This window comes from Callithrix jacchus, chromosome 15, assembly GCF_049354715.1.
Source record: "Callithrix jacchus isolate 240 chromosome 15, calJac240_pri, whole genome shotgun sequence".
NCBI classification, from domain to species: domain Eukaryota; kingdom Metazoa; phylum Chordata; class Mammalia; order Primates; family Cebidae; genus Callithrix; species Callithrix jacchus.
The window spans coordinates 89,829,502-89,845,305 of NC_133516.1; positions in this window are offsets into that span (position 1 = coordinate 89,829,502).

Sequence of the window (15,804 nt, forward strand, 5' to 3'; positions counted from 1 at the left end):
GATTTTTATCCAATTTGCCAGTCTGTGTCTTTTGATTGGTGCATTTAGTCCATTTACATTTAGGGTTAATATTGTTATGTGTGAATCTGATACTGCCATTTTGATGCTAGCTGGCTGTTTTGCCTGTTAGTTGTTGTAGATTCTTCATTATGTTGATGCTCTTTAGCATTTAGTGTGATTTTGGAATGGCTGGTATTGGTTGTTCCTTTCTATGTGTAGTGCCTCTTTCAGGAGCTCTTGTAAAGCAGGCCTGGTGGTGACAAAATCTCTGAGTACTTGCCTGTTCGCCAAGTATTTTATTTTTCCTTCACTTCTGAAGCTCAGTTTGGCTGGATATGAAATTCTGGGTTGAAAGTTCTTTTCTTTAAGGATGTTGAATATTGGCCCCCACTCTCTTCTGGCTTGTAGTGTTTCTGCTGAGAGATCTGCTGTGAGTCTGATGGGCTTTCCTTTGTGGGTGACCTGACCTTTCTCTCTGGCTGCCCTTAGTATTTTCTCCTTTATTTCAACCTTGTTGAATCTGATGATTATGTGCCTTGGGGTTGCTCTTCTTGTGGAATATCTTTGTGGTGTTCTCTGTATTTCCTGCAATTGAGTGTTGGCCTGTCTTGCTAGGTGGGGGAAATTTTCCTGGATAACGTCCTGAAGAGTATTTTCCAGCTTGGATTCATTCTCTTCGTTACATTCTGGTACACCTATCAAACGTAGGCTAGGTCTCTTCACATAGTCCCACATTTCTTGGAGACTTTGTTCATTCCTTTTTGCGCTTTTTTCTCTGATCTTGGTTTCTTGTTTTATTTCATTGAGTTGATCTTGGACTTCTGATATTCTTTCTTCTGCTTGGTCAATTCGGCTATTGAAACTTGTGCATGCTTCACAAAGTTCTCATATTGTGTTTTTTAGCTCCTTTAATTCATTCATATTCCTCTCTAAGTTATCCATTCTTGTTATCATTTCCTCGAATCTTTTTTCATATCTTTTTTTAAGGTTCTTAGTTTCTTTGCATTGATTTAAAACATGTTCTTTTAGCTCACAAAAGTTTCTCATTATCCACCTTCTGAAGTCTAATTCCATCATTTCATCACACTCATTCTCCATCCAGCTTTGTTCCCTTGCTGGTGAGGAGTTTTGGTCCTTTCTAGGAGGTGAGGTGTTCTGGTTTCGGGTGTTTTCCTCCTTTTTGTGCTGGTTTCTTCCCATCTTTGTGGATTTATCCACCTGTCGTCTGTGTAGTTGCTGACTTTTTGATTGGGTCTCTTAGTGGACACCCAGATTGTTGGTGATGAAGTATTTCTGTTACTTGGTTTTCCTTCTACCAGTCTAGCCCCTTCACTGTACGACTGCTGAGGTCCACTCCAGGCCCTGCTTGTCTGGGGTGCACCTATAGCAGCTGCGGAACAGTGAGGGATGCTACCAGTTTCTTTTTCTGCTATCTTTGTCCCAGAATGATGCCTGCCAAATGTCAATCTTTTGGATATAGAGGGGTCAGGGAGCTGCTTGAGGAGACAGTCTGTACTTTATAGGAGCTCAATTGCTGAGCTGTGAGCTCTGTTGTTCATTCAGGGCTGTTAGGTTGCTATGTTTAATTCTGCTGCAACATAACTCATAAAAAAACCCTTTTTTTCTTAGATGCTCTGTCTGGGGGGGTTGGGGCTTCCCTCGTGAGTGTCCGTTGCACTGTCCTTCCCAGCTAGGAGGCAGTCTAGTCACTATTTGCCTGCCGAGGCTCTGCCCTGCTGGTGTGAGGTTCATCCTGTTGCTGCAGGCTCTGACCTTCCGCTGCAGTCTCCGCCCTGCTGCCACGGGCTATGCCCTGTGGCGGAGTCTCTCTGTTGTAGCGGGTTGCCTCAGCAACAGCAGGCTGCGTCAGCAATGGGCGTGTACCTCAGTAGGGGCGGTTTGCCTCGGTAATGGCGTCCCCCCCCCCCACGGAGCTGCGGTCTCAGGGGACCTCTCCACTGGGAGTGTTTGGAATCACCATTTTGTTTGTCCCACTGCGCTACCCCAAACTGTGTCCCTGGAATCTTTTGGGCTGGCCCACTCTCCAAGTCCCGTCAGTCTCAAGTTCAGCCCTCTCAAGTCTCAGGTTGCTGGTTCAACAGGGCACCCAGACCAGTGCGCTTTGTGTGGAGCTGTAGCGCCACTACGGCACGGGCCGCCGCTGCACTGGCTGCCGGCTGCACCAGTCAAAACCTCTGCCTGGTGTCCCGCGTCTCTTTTATACCTAGGAATTTCCCTGTTCTGTGGGAAACAAAGATCCGTCTGGAAATGCTGACTCACCCTCTCCATGCATTAACCATGAGCTTCAATCCCGGGTTGTTCTCACAGCACCATCTTGAGTCCTCGGATCGAGATTCTTTTTTATATAAAATTATTTCTCTTTAAGCTTGTTCACCTAAAAAAATTAAGTGTCTTCATTTTTATAACTTTCTTTACATCTATTGCTAGTTCCTTTGCCTTGTTTTATATATAATCTTTAAATAAGCTTTGAATTAGACAAAACTGGTTCACCTTTTTTTTTCTTTTTAAAAGGGCACACTTCTTTTTATGATGATCATTTTTCATATGTTTGTTGGTTGCATAAATGTCTTCTTTTGAGAACTATCTGTTCATATCCTTTGCCCACTTTTTTATTTTTTTTGTAAATTTGTTTTAGTTCTTTGTAGATTCTGGATATTAGGCTTTTATCAGATGGGTAGATTGTAAAAAATATTTTCCCATTCTGTTGGTTGCTGGTTCACTCTAATGATAGTTTCTTTTGCTGTACAGAAGGTCTGGAGTTTAATTAGATCCCAATTATCCATTTTGTTTTTGTTGCCATTGCTTTTGGTGTTTTTAGTCATAAAGTCCTTGCCTATGCCTATATCCTGAATGGTATTGCCTAGGTTTTCTTCTAGGGTTTTTATGGTGTTAGGTCATATGTTTAAATCTTTAATTCATCTGGAGTTAATTTTGGTATAAGGTGTAAGGAATGGGTCCAGTTTCTGCTTTCTGTGCATGACTAACCAGTTTTCCCAACACCATTTATTAAAAAGGGAATCCTTTCCCCATTGCTTGTTTTTGTCAGGTTTGTCAAAGATCAGATGGTTGTGGATGTGTGGTGTTACTTTGGAGGCCTTTGTTCTGTTCCACTGGTCTATGTCTCTGTTTTGGTACCAGTACCATGCTGTTTTGATTACTGTAGCCTTGTAGTATAGTTTGAAGTCAGGAAGCATGATGCCTCCAGCTTTGTTGTTTATGCTTAGTATTGTCTTGGCTATGTGGGCTCTTTTTTTGGTTCCATATGAAGTTTAAGGTGGTTTTTTCTAGTTCTGTGAAGAAAGTCAATGGTAGCCTTATGGGGATTGCATTGAATCTATAAATTACTTTGGGCAGTATGGCCATTTTCACAATATTGATTCTTCCTAACCATGAGCATGGAATGATTTTCTATCTGTTTGTGTCCTTTCTTATTTCCTCGAGCAATGGTTTATAGTTCTCCTTGAAGATGTCCCTCATGTCCCTTGTTAGTTTGTATTCCTAGATATTTGATTATCTTTGTAGCAACTGTGAATGGGTGTTCGCTCTTGATTTGGCTCTCTGTTTGTCTATTATGGGTGTATAGGAATGCCTGTGATTTTTGCACATTGATTTTGTATCCTGTGACTTTGCTGAAGTTGCTTATCAGTTTAAAGAGATTCTGGGCTGAGACAATGGGTCTTCTAAATATATAACCATGTCATCTGCAAATAGACAAAATTTGACTTCCTCTTTTCCTAACTGAATACCCTTTATTTCTTTTTCTTGCCTGATTGCTCTGGCTAGAACTTCCAGTACTATATTGAATAGGAGTGGTGAGAGAGGACATCCTTGTCTAGTGCTAGTTTTCAAAGGGAATTCTTCCAGTTTTTGCCCATTCAGTATGATACTGGCTGTGGGTTTGTCATACATAGCTTTTAGTATTTTGAGACATGTTCCATCAATACCTAGTTTATTGAGAATTTTTAGCATAAAGGGCTGTTAAATTTTGTCAAAGGCCTTCTCTGCATCTATTGAGATAATCATGTGGTTTTTGTCTTTGGTTCTGTTTATGTGATGGATTATGTTTATAGATTTGCATATGTTGAACCAGCCTCGCATCCCCAGGATGAAGCCTATATGATCAGGATGTAGTTTAGTCATAGAAGGGTATAAGGCTGGGTGCGGTGGCTCACGCCTATAATCCTAGCACTTTGGGAGCCCGAGGTGGGTGGATCACGAGGTCAAGAGATCGAGACCATCCTGGTCAACAAGGTGAAACCCAGTCTCTACTAAAAATACAAAAATTAGCTGGGCATGGTGGTGTGTGCCTGTAGTCCCAGCTACTCAGGAGGCTGAGGCAGGAGAATTGCTTGAACCCAGAAGGAGGAGGTTGTGGTGAGCCAAGATCGTGCCATTGCACTCCAAAAAAAAAAAAAAAAAAAAGATGTGTGTTAATGTATAAGAATTTATCCATTTCTTCTAGATTTCTGGTTTATGTGCATAGAGATGTTTATAATAATCTCTGATGTCAGTTTGTATTTCTGTGGCATCTATGGTGATATCCCCTTTATCATTTTCTATTGCATCTATACACTCTTCTTTAAAAACCCAAGAGGAGGGACAGGTGCGGTGGCTCACACCTGTAATCCCAGCACTTTGGGAGGCCAAGGTAGGTGGATCAGGAAATCAGGAGTGGAGACCAGTCTGATCAACATGGTAAAACCCATTTTTACTAAAAATACAAAAATTAGCTAGGCATGGTGGCGTGCATCTGTAATCTCAGCTATTCATGAGGCTGAGGCAGGAGAATCTCTTGAACCAGGGAGGTGGAGGTTGCAGTCTGGGTGACAGAGCAAGACTCCATTTCAAACAAAACCTAACCAAAACATAAGCCCCATGAGTAGCCTCTGTTGCAATAACTATTTTAGTTAAAAAAAAAAAAAATTAGGCAAAAACAGAATTCAGTCAACTGAGAAGAAAAAAAAAAACTATGGCTCCGAAAAAAAACAAAAACAAAAACAAAAAAAAAACCGACAAGGTCTTAGGAGAGAAAAACAAATGAAACCCAAAACCATGAAGGCCTTTCAAACACAAACATGCACACATGCATATGTACCCACACGTCTTGGATATTAGCTTTTTAATTAAGCTGACTTTTAACCATTGAGCTTTTTATAAAAAAAATTGTTTAACTTTTATTACATTTCAGCTAGGATAATATGCTGCTAAACTTACAACGATAGCACAAATTACATGATTTCTGAGCATTCTAGGTGTGTGCAGAAATTAACACCAGTCGGTTGTTAAATGCTAAGGTTACTCATTTAAAAGAAATTTCCAAGACAGAATCCCAAACCAGTTTCTTATCTAGTGATGGGTCTCAGGCTGTAGACTGCTCTCTACCATCCTAAACGCAAGAAAGAAACTTGCTTTCCCTGTTGGAAGCAAGTTCAAACTCCATCAAGGAGTGACCTGCCTTCCATTATCATGGAAGCAGGAAAACTCGGGCTGGACGTGGTGGATCATGCCTATAATACCAGTGCTTTGGGAGGCCGAGGCTGGTGGATCATGAGGTCAGGAGATTGAGACCATCCTGGCTACTTAATTTAAAAAAAAATAAAAATAAAAATAAATAAATAAAAAATAAAAAGGAAAACTTGCCTTCCTGTTGGAAGCAAGTAAAACTCCAAGAAAAAGAGAAGTTGTAAAGCAAAATACACTTAAGATCTCAACCAAATTTTGGGACATCAGGGATTGTCTGGAGACAGTGCTCTCAGACCTCAGCAAATTGTCCTATTGGTTTGGGCCATAAAGTTAGCTCATGTTAGTACCAGTCACTGATAGGAGATTTGTCAAAGGTCAGGGGCATCTCCATACAGAATCCACTGTGGTTACCACAATGTGAACCCAGAAAATCTGAGACAGGTCTCAGGTTATTTAGAAAGTTTATTTTGCCAAGGTTGAGGACACACCCATGACACAGCCTCAGGAAGTCCTAACGACATGTGCCAAGGCAGTCCGGGCACAGCTTGGTTTTTATATTTAGGGAGACATGAGACAGCAATCACTATATGTAAGAAGTACATTGGTTCCATCTGGAAAGGCGGGGCAACTTGAGGAAAAAGGCAGCAGGAAGACTGGAAGCAGGGAAGGAGCTTCCAGGTCACAGATGGGTGATACACAAATGGTTACATTCTGCTGAGTTTCTGACTAGCCTTTCCAAAGGAGATAAGCATCTGTCTCAGTGAGCAGAGGAATCACTTTGTTTCTTTTCAATTTTGTTTTGTTTTTCTCTTTTTTTTTTTTTTTGAGACGGAGTTTCACTCTTGTTACCCAGCCTGGAGTGCAATGGCACGATCTCGGCTCACCGCAACCTCCACCTCCTGGGTTCAGGCAATTCTCCTGCCTCAGCCTCCTGAGTAGCTGGGATTACAGGTACTCACCACCATGCCCAGCTAATTTTTTGTATTTTTAGTAGAGACAGGGTTTCACCGTGTTGACCATGATGGTCTCGATCTCTTGACCTTGTAATCCATCTGCCTCAGCCTCCCAAAGTGCTGGGAATACAGGCTTGAGCCACTGCTCCCGGTGGGGATATAATGTTAAGTCACTCCAACAGTAAAAGAACAATTCAAGAGTGGTTATTAAGTAATCAGTTGTATAATGTGTGATTTAGATTAATTAAAATTAAATAAGGAAAGAAAAAAAAAGACTAGTTTTCTGTCAATTAGGCTTTCCTCTTCTACAATCTTTTAGGCATTATGTGAAGTAAGAAATAAGTCTAGGTTGAGGTTAATTAGATGAACATATTAATTTGTAGTTTTCCTTATTAAACATAGACTGACATATTTGGTGACAAAATCTCACAAATCCTTTAAGGACTAGCCCAAACAAACTCTCAAAAAAATACTCTAAAAATCCATGTTAGAGGCTGGGTGCTATGGCTTATGCCTGTAATCCAAGCACTTTGGGATGCCAAGGTGGGCAGATCACCTGAGGTCAGAAGTTCAAGACCAGCCTGGCCAACATGGCACAGGTCTGTACTTCTGTAATCTCAGCTACTCAGAAGGCCAAGGCAGGAGAATCACTTGAACCCGGGAGACAGAGGTTTCAGTGGGCCAAGATCTCGCCACTGTACTCCAGCCTGACAGATAAAACAAAAAACTCCTTTGCCCTCAGGAGATCTAAATTCTACAGTGTGTGTGTGTGGGGGGGGGAGGGAACAGAACATACCAGAGCTTTGAAACAGTTAATGAGAAATATTTGCATTTTTGAAAGAATTTTCATGAGTCATGTTCCTCTTTTGCCACGTAATACAAATTCAAGATATTTGTTATCTCTGTAAAAACTATTTTTCCATATATTTCTGGACAATTATTTTGCCACAACCTAAGTGGTTATGATGATTTTCCTCTCAAGAATCAAAGTACTAACTGCGGCAAAAAGACAAGTATCCTCTGCACAAAAACCAAATAAGCTGACTCAGAATTAAAGAAGAGAATAAAAGGACTGTCATGTACTTAGCTTACTATGCGCCAGGTACTGTTCAAAACGTCTCATAATTAACTCATTCAGTCCTCACAACTGTCCTAGGCATAGGGTAGATATAAATGGTCTCATTTTATAGATGAGAAAAATGGGGTGAGAGAGATGAAGTTATTTACCCAAGGTCACAGTGCATGAAAATGGCAGAACCAGGATTCTCACAGGCAGTAAGACTCAAAACCTAAATGAGTGTCACCAGACCAGAATTTCATAAGCACTGGTGAATTCTGAGCAAGCACAGGAGAATCCCTACTTAGTATATTAAAGAATGGCGTATTCTGTTAGGCCAGAGATTCCTTTCTATGATAATCTATTGCTGTAAACCTCTCTTTAAACTCATCTACTTCTTTTCCTTATAAAGTTCATATGTATGTTTACATACAAATTATATATAAACTGATACAACATGATGTGTATGTGTGCATGTATATGTATGTAGGTATGTAGGTATGTAGGTAGGTAGACAGGCAGACAGGTAGACAGACAGAAGAATTGGCTCACTGGAATTTGGAGGTTGGCAAATCCAAAATCTGCGGGTTGGGCCAGCAGGCTGGAGACCGGGAGAGTTAATGGTGCAGTTCACTACGAAGGCCATCTGCTGAAAAACGGCTCCCTTCTCTGGAGAAACTATTGTTTTGTTCTATTGATAATAGGATGAGGTCTACTCACATTATGGAGAGCAAGCTGCTGTACTCAAAGTCCACTAATTTAAATGCTAATTTCATTTATTACCCCCCAAAATACCCAGTATAATCTTCGATCACATAGCTGAACAGTGTGACCCAGCCAAGTTAACACGTAAAATTAACTATCATAGATATATGCACACACATGTATCATATATATAACTTCTCTATATATTAACTTTTTATAAAGGAAAGGTGATATTTTTGTAGTACCTTAGGAATTATTAATAGGAACATTTGAAATCACTGTTGAAGGGCTAAAGACCTAGAAACATTGGGTCAAATTCTGTATTGACCACAAGACATAACTAGGAATTTAGTTTCATGAATAACTTCTGACTGTTAGCTTTTATTGTGATCAATTTCATTCTCCTAAAGCTTGAGGGCAAACAAAACAAAAATCAGGTTAATCAAGATTTCCAAATAAAATGATACATTTCTGCATATGAATTATCTAATTTATCTATTTGTCTGTGTGTTCATCTATCTATTGAGCCTTAAAAGTAGATCTACGTTCAACCTCAGCCAGAACTTAAAATAGGGCAGACTGGATAATACATGCCGTCTTGTTTGCTTTCCAAAAAGAGAATGACCAGAGCTCTCATTACCACCCTTAAAAATTATGTAAAAACTGGGCCGGGCGCGGTGGCTCACGTCTGTAATTCCAGCACTTTGGGAGGCCAAGGCTGGTGGATCACGAGGTCAAGAAATCGAGACCATCCTGGTCAACATGGTGAAAGCCTGTCTCTACTAAAAATACAAAAAATTAGCTGGGCATGGTGGCGTGTGCCTGTAATCCCAGCTACTCAGGAGGCTGAGGCAGGAGAATTGTCTGAACCCAGGAGGCGGAGGTTGCAGTGAGCCAAGATCGCACCATTGCACTCCAGCCTGGGTAACAAGAGTGAAACGCCATCTCAAAAAAAATAAAATAAAAAATGTAAAAATGACTTAGTTAAAGTGATGCAGTTATACCCAAAGTGTTGTGGGTAGCCTTGGTGAAGAAATTATCTAAAGCGCTGGTGCAAACAATCTCTAGAGAGTATATCAGACAATAAATTTGGGTGGAAGTGGAATATACTGTATTAAGATATATACATTCTCTTTATATGTAGTTTTAGTTTAAAATATTTTAAGAAGTTATATTGACACCTCCCCTTATGATTGTCAGCCAACCACTTGTCATGTACAATGTGAAAAAGAGCCTAAGGGACAAGTAGAAGATACACAGTGACAATGGGTTGACAACAGCACCATTGCTCATTGGATTGCTACATATTGCAGACCACATGTGCCTGATTAAATGAATTTACATATTCCAGCTCTGATTTTAACCTAACCAGCCTCAAAAATGGGCAGGTGACTAAAAATATTCCAGCAAAGAGTTGAAGGTGCTAATAATGCATGTTTAAGGGAATAATTAGAAAACGGCAGAGCTGACACTTTTATTTCTGTCACAGCTCTTGTCAGACACACTACCAATTACCAAGAATATTATTTGAAATATCTATGTGCATTATCATTATGATAGATGGTTAATATACAAAATAATATCTATTTTTTGAGATGGAGTTTCATTTCGTTGTCCAGGCTGGAGTGCAGTGACGTGGTCTCAGCTCACTGCAACTTCCACCTCCTGGGTTCAAGTGATTCTCCTCCTCAGCCTCCTAAGTAGCTGGGATTACAGGCAACTGCCACCACACCTGGCTTATTTTTGTATTTTTAGTAGAGACAGGGGCTCACCATGTTGACTAGGCTGGTCTTGAACTCTTGACCTCATGATCCAGCCGCCTCAGCCTCCCAAAGTGCTAGGATTACAGACATGAGCCACCAGATCTGACTACAAAATCAATTTTAAAACTACTACTTTAAAATATTTCATGTTATTGTCCGGGCATGGTAGCTCATGCCTGTGATCCCAACACTTTGGGAGGTCGAGGCAGGTGGATCACTTGAGGTCAGGAGTTCAAGACTAGCCTGATCTACATGGTGAGACCCCTTCTCTACTAAAAATACAGAAATTAGCCACATGGTGCCTGGTGCCCATAATCCCAGCTACTTGGGAGGCTGAGGCAGGAGTATCAGTTGAACCCAGGAGGCAGAGTTTGCAGTGAACGGAGACCATGCCATTGCACTCCAGCCTCACTGTTGACCAGGCTGATCTCAAACTCTTGGACCCAAGAGGTCCAGTCTCCTTACAGGCATGAGATACCATGCCCCTGCCAAGATTTTTTATGTAGACAATAATCTAGAGAAAATAGCTTTTTCTCTCTCTCTCTTCCCATTACACTTGATAATGGATGAATCCAACGTAACAGCTGCAAATACAAGAGGAAGCAGAAGGAAAAGAAATGAAGCCCAAGTGCCCTTTTCTTCCACTATAAATTTGCTCATCTGAAGCAGACTGAGAAAGGGAAAAGGAGTAGTTACTTGGGTAAGAGTTTCAGTTTTGATATTACAACTGCAGGGAATAGAGGTAAATTTTATCAGACAAGACCAAACTTGTATTTTCTGAGAACAATTATAAAATCTCTGGCACAATGGGACATTACTCTCTTACATGTTTCAATCAATAAAAATAAATTAAGCTTTACAAAAAGAAGTATAACACATATTTAATGTTTCTTTGACATGGCAAGCAAACTGAGGTAGCCATAAAAGCCAAAATATCAAAGTAAAAGTGGGAAATCTAAGAGGTAACCAAAAAACAAAGCCAGCATTTGCCTGAGGACACATTCAAACCCCCTCCCACACCCAATCAATGACTTTGAATTTCTGCTTTCATGAATGCTCGATTCTGGTGACATAAAGCCCAGTTATGGTGACATAAAGGTTCCAGCAACATTGGAGGTCTAGTTGGAACACTCTTGCATAAAGCTGGCAGATAAATAATGACCTCCAAAAATGTCCATGTCTGCCAGGGGCAGTGGCGCATGCCTGTAATCCCAGCACTTTGGGAGGCCAAGGTGGGCGGATCACAAGGTCAAGAGATGGAGACCATCCTGGCCAACATGGTGAAACCCTGTCTCTACTAAAAATACAAAAATTAGCTGGGCGTGATGGCGCGCGCCTGTAGTCCTAGCTACTTGGGAGGCTGAGGCAGGAGAATTGCTTGAGCCTGGGAGGCGGAGGTTGCAGTAAACTGAGATTGTGCCACTGTACTCGAGCCTGGCGCCTGGTGATGGAGCGAGACTCTGTCTCAAAAAAAAAAAAAAAAGTCCATGTCTGAATTCCCAGAACCTACAATATTGTGGTTACATGACAAGGGAGAATTAAGTTTGCAGATAAAACTAAGGTTGCTAATCAGCTGACTTAGATGAACAGATTATCCTGGATTACCCAGTGGACTCAGTGTAAGCAGACAGGCTCTTTAAGTACGGAAAAGGGAAGTAGGAGGTCAAGAGTCAAAGAGATTTGAAGATGCTATGCTGAGAGATGCAAGATGGCCGACCACTAGCAGCTTAGGCTTGTAGCTCCCAGTGAAAGCACAGAGAATGAGAGGACACCACATTTTCAGATGAATTTTTGTTGCTCAAGAACCAGGAGATTCCCAGTGGAGGAGCCCCACGGGTTGCCAGTGTGACTCTTGCAGCCGGCACTGTGGTTTTGCCGGTGCCCCAGTGCAGCGGTTCTTGGTGCAGAGTAAACGGCACTGGTTCCCCTTTTGGCCAATGTTTGGAGCTGATTGAAGAAGGAATTCAGGAGGGAAGCCAGACGGGAGACTCCCAGACAGAAAAGCATGAAGAATCTTGACGTCCCATTCTTGACGCATGAAGAATTTTAGCCAGTGCAGTGGGTTGCTCACATTTCGGCCCTGGGAATTAACAAGTTGGACATCCACTAAGAGACCTAATTTGAAAGTTGGTAATTACAAAGATGACAGGTGGATAAATTTACAACAATGGGAAGAAACCAGCATAAAAAGGCTGAGAATACTCAAAATCAGAATGCCTCTCCCTCTACAGAGGATCACAGTTCCTCATCAACAGGGGAACAAGGCCTGATGGAGAATGAGTGCATTCCATTAACAGAATCAGACTTCAGAAGGTCAGAAGGTGGATAATAAGAAACTTCTGTGAGTTAAAAGAACATGTTCTAGCCCAATGTAAAGAAACTAAGAACTTTGAAAAAAGATTTGATGAAATCCTAACAAGAACAGACAATTTAGAGAGGAATATAAGTGAATTAATGGAACTAAAGAATACTATAGGAGAACTCCGAGAAGTATGCACAGGTTTTAACACTCGAATTGACAAGCAGAAGAAAGAATATCAGAGGTCGAAGACCAACTTAATGAAACGAGAAGACAAGATTAGAGAAGAAAAAGTAAAAAGGAATGAGCAAAGTCTCCAAGAAATATGTGACTATGTGAAAAGACCTAATTTACGTTTGATAGGTGTACCTGAATGTCATGAAGAGAATGAATCCAAGCTGGAAAATATTCTTCAGGATATTATTCAGGAAAACTTTCCTAACCTAGTAAGGTGGGACAATTCTCATCTCCAGGTAATACAGAGAACACCACAAAGATATTCCTCAAGTAGAGCAACCCCAAGACACATAATTGTTAGATTCACCAGGGTTGAAATAAAGAAAATTCTAAGGGCAGCTAGAGAGAAAGGTCAGGTTACCCATAAAGGGAAGCCTATCAGACTTATAGCAGATCTCTCAGCAGAAACCCTACAAGCTAGAAGAGAGTGGAGGTTAATATTCAATATCCTCAAAGAAAAGAATTTTCAACCCAGAATCTCATATCCAGCCAAACTAAGCTTTATAAATGAAGGAAAAATAAAATTTTTCACTAACAAGCAAGCACTCAGAGATTTCATCACCACCAGGCCTGCTTTACAAGAGCTTCTGAAAGAAGCACTACACACAGAAAGGAACAACCAGTATCAGTCATCCCAAAAACTTACCAAAAGATAAAGAGTATCTCCATAATGAAGAATTTATATCAACTAATGGGCAAAACAGCCAGCCAGCATTAAATGACAATATTAAACTCACAAATATCAATATAATCCTAAATTTAAATGGATTAAATGCCCCAATCAAAGACACAGACACGCAAACTGAATAAAAAGTCAAAACAATTGGCACTCTGTATCCAGATCCATCTCATAAGCAAGGACACACAAAGACTCAAAACAAAAGGTTGGAGGAAGACTCACCAATCAAATGGAGAGGAAAGAAAAACAAAACAAAAAAACAGGAGTTGTAACTTTCCTCTCTGACGAAATAGACTACAATAGTAACCAAGACTAAAAGAAACAAAGAAGGACATTACATAATGATAAAAAGATCAATGCAACAATAGGAGTCAATGATCAAAAATATATATGTACCCAATATAGGGGCACCCAGATATATAAGACAAGTTTTCAATGACTTATAAAGAGACTTGGACACCACATTGTTAATATTCGACAGATCAATGAGATAGAAAATTAACAGACACATTTATGATTTGAACTCAGACCTGGAACAAGTGAACTCAGACCTGGAACAAGTAAACTCAGTGAATATTTATAGAATTCTTCACCCCAGGTCCACAGAACATACATATTTTTTACTATCACATTACACGTATTTTGAAAGTGACCACATAAATGGAAGCAAATCACTCTTCTGCACTTGCACAGCATTTCACAGATTTAAACGAAATATTGGTTGGCTGTTTGTTTGTTATTTTCTTTCCTTATTCCTTCCTGTCTCCGCTGTTAAGCACAATCATCAGCATAAAAGAGGTTTTTAACACCTATTTCTAGATTGCATTACACCCTGGGCAATAGAGCAAGATTCCTGTTCTCTCTCCCCCTTTTCTTTCTCTTTATTCCTTTCTTTAAAAAAAAAAAAAAAAAGAAGATGCTATGCTGCTGACTTTGAAGTTGGAAGAAAAGACTGTGAGCCAAGGAATGCACGTGGCCTTTAGAAACTGGGCAAAGCGAGGAAACAGATTCCACAATGCAGCCTCCGGAAGCAATGCAGACTTGCGGACCCTGATTTCAGCTAGCTCAGACTTCTGACTTTTAGAACCATAAGATTATACATTTGCCTTGTTACTAGTCACTAAATTGGAAGTAATACAGAGCCCAAAGGGGTAATATATCTTTAATACAGAAATGTTGGAAGACATTATGGTTATAAAGAAAACAGAATAATCTATGTAATAAATGTTAAAATGAAACACACAAAAACATATCCAACCTACTCAGGAGTTCAAAACATTCTTACTAATTGAATCTGATTTAATGAAATTAAAACTGTCATTTGCCCGACTAGTGCAGTGGCTCACGCCTGTAATCCCAGAACTTTGGGAGGTTGAGGCGGGTGGATCACCTGAGGTCAGGCATTCAAGACCAGTCATAGTGAAACTCCGTCTCTACTAAAAATAGAAAAAATTAGCCAGCGTGGTAGTGGGTGCCTGTAATCCCAGCTACTTGGGAGGCTGAGGCAGGAGAATCAGGGAAACGGAGGTTGCAGTGAGAGGAGATCACGACATTGCCTTCCAGCCTGGTGACAGTGCGAAACTCCGTCTCAAAAAAAAAAAAAAAGTGTCATCTGCCTCTGAGAAAGGCAGGGCAAGATGATTAACAATTATATTTACTGGAAAAGGAAGAGCTGAGTCACTATGCCTGAGGCATGAAAATATCTTGTGTCATTTTGCAGAATGCAGGATCTTATAAATAGAAATAGATGTCCCTCCCAGCAATGAGTTCCTTCCTTTCTTTGAGAGTCTTCAATCATGCATCCCAAATGGAAGAAATGGGTTTAGTAAGTTAAGAAAATAATGTTAATTTTATGACATTGAAAATATGAATTATGACAGTTATCTGGGCAGCAGTCCACTGAACTTCACAGAGTGAAAGAACCCAGGACTCGTTCTGAGTCTTTTTTTTTAAGTGCTATCGCTTCCACATATAAGAAGTGTTACATCGGGCCGGGCGCGGTGGCTCACGCCTGTAATCCCAGCACTTTGGGAGGCCAAGGCAGATGGATCACGAGGTCAAGAGATCGAGACCATCCTGGCCAACATGGTGAAACCCCATCTCTCTAAAAAAAAAAAAAAAGTGTTCCATCTTCTTTTAAGTCCATGGACCTCTGATCTCACAGTAGCAACTATAGTTTAATATTTTTCTTTCTATGCCTTGTGTTTCAGAACACTTTTGCTAAAGAAAAGATTTTGTGGTGAGAGGTGTACTGACTTCAAAACACTGCAGAAAAAGTAAATTTAGTTGGCTACATGGTAGCTCTGTTTGAAATGGCTTGATGTTGAGTGAGGAAAAGAGCTGAAGATAACGGCGTTACCAAAGAACCGGAAAATCGGCTTAATCCGGGGCTGCGAAACAGAAAACTGTCTTCCCTTTTTAGTGCTCTTACTCTTTACCTCTGCCCCTTGCCAAAGTATCAGGAATGAGTACCGCCAGCTTTGTATCCTCCACAGCTACTCCAAGCGCTACCTTATCTGTGGATATCTTATTTTCCATCCTCACATCTCATCAAATCAACTGTTATGTTGTTCTAATTTCCATGCTGCCACTTCCAGCTATTCTTTTTTTTTCTTTTGAGGCAGAGT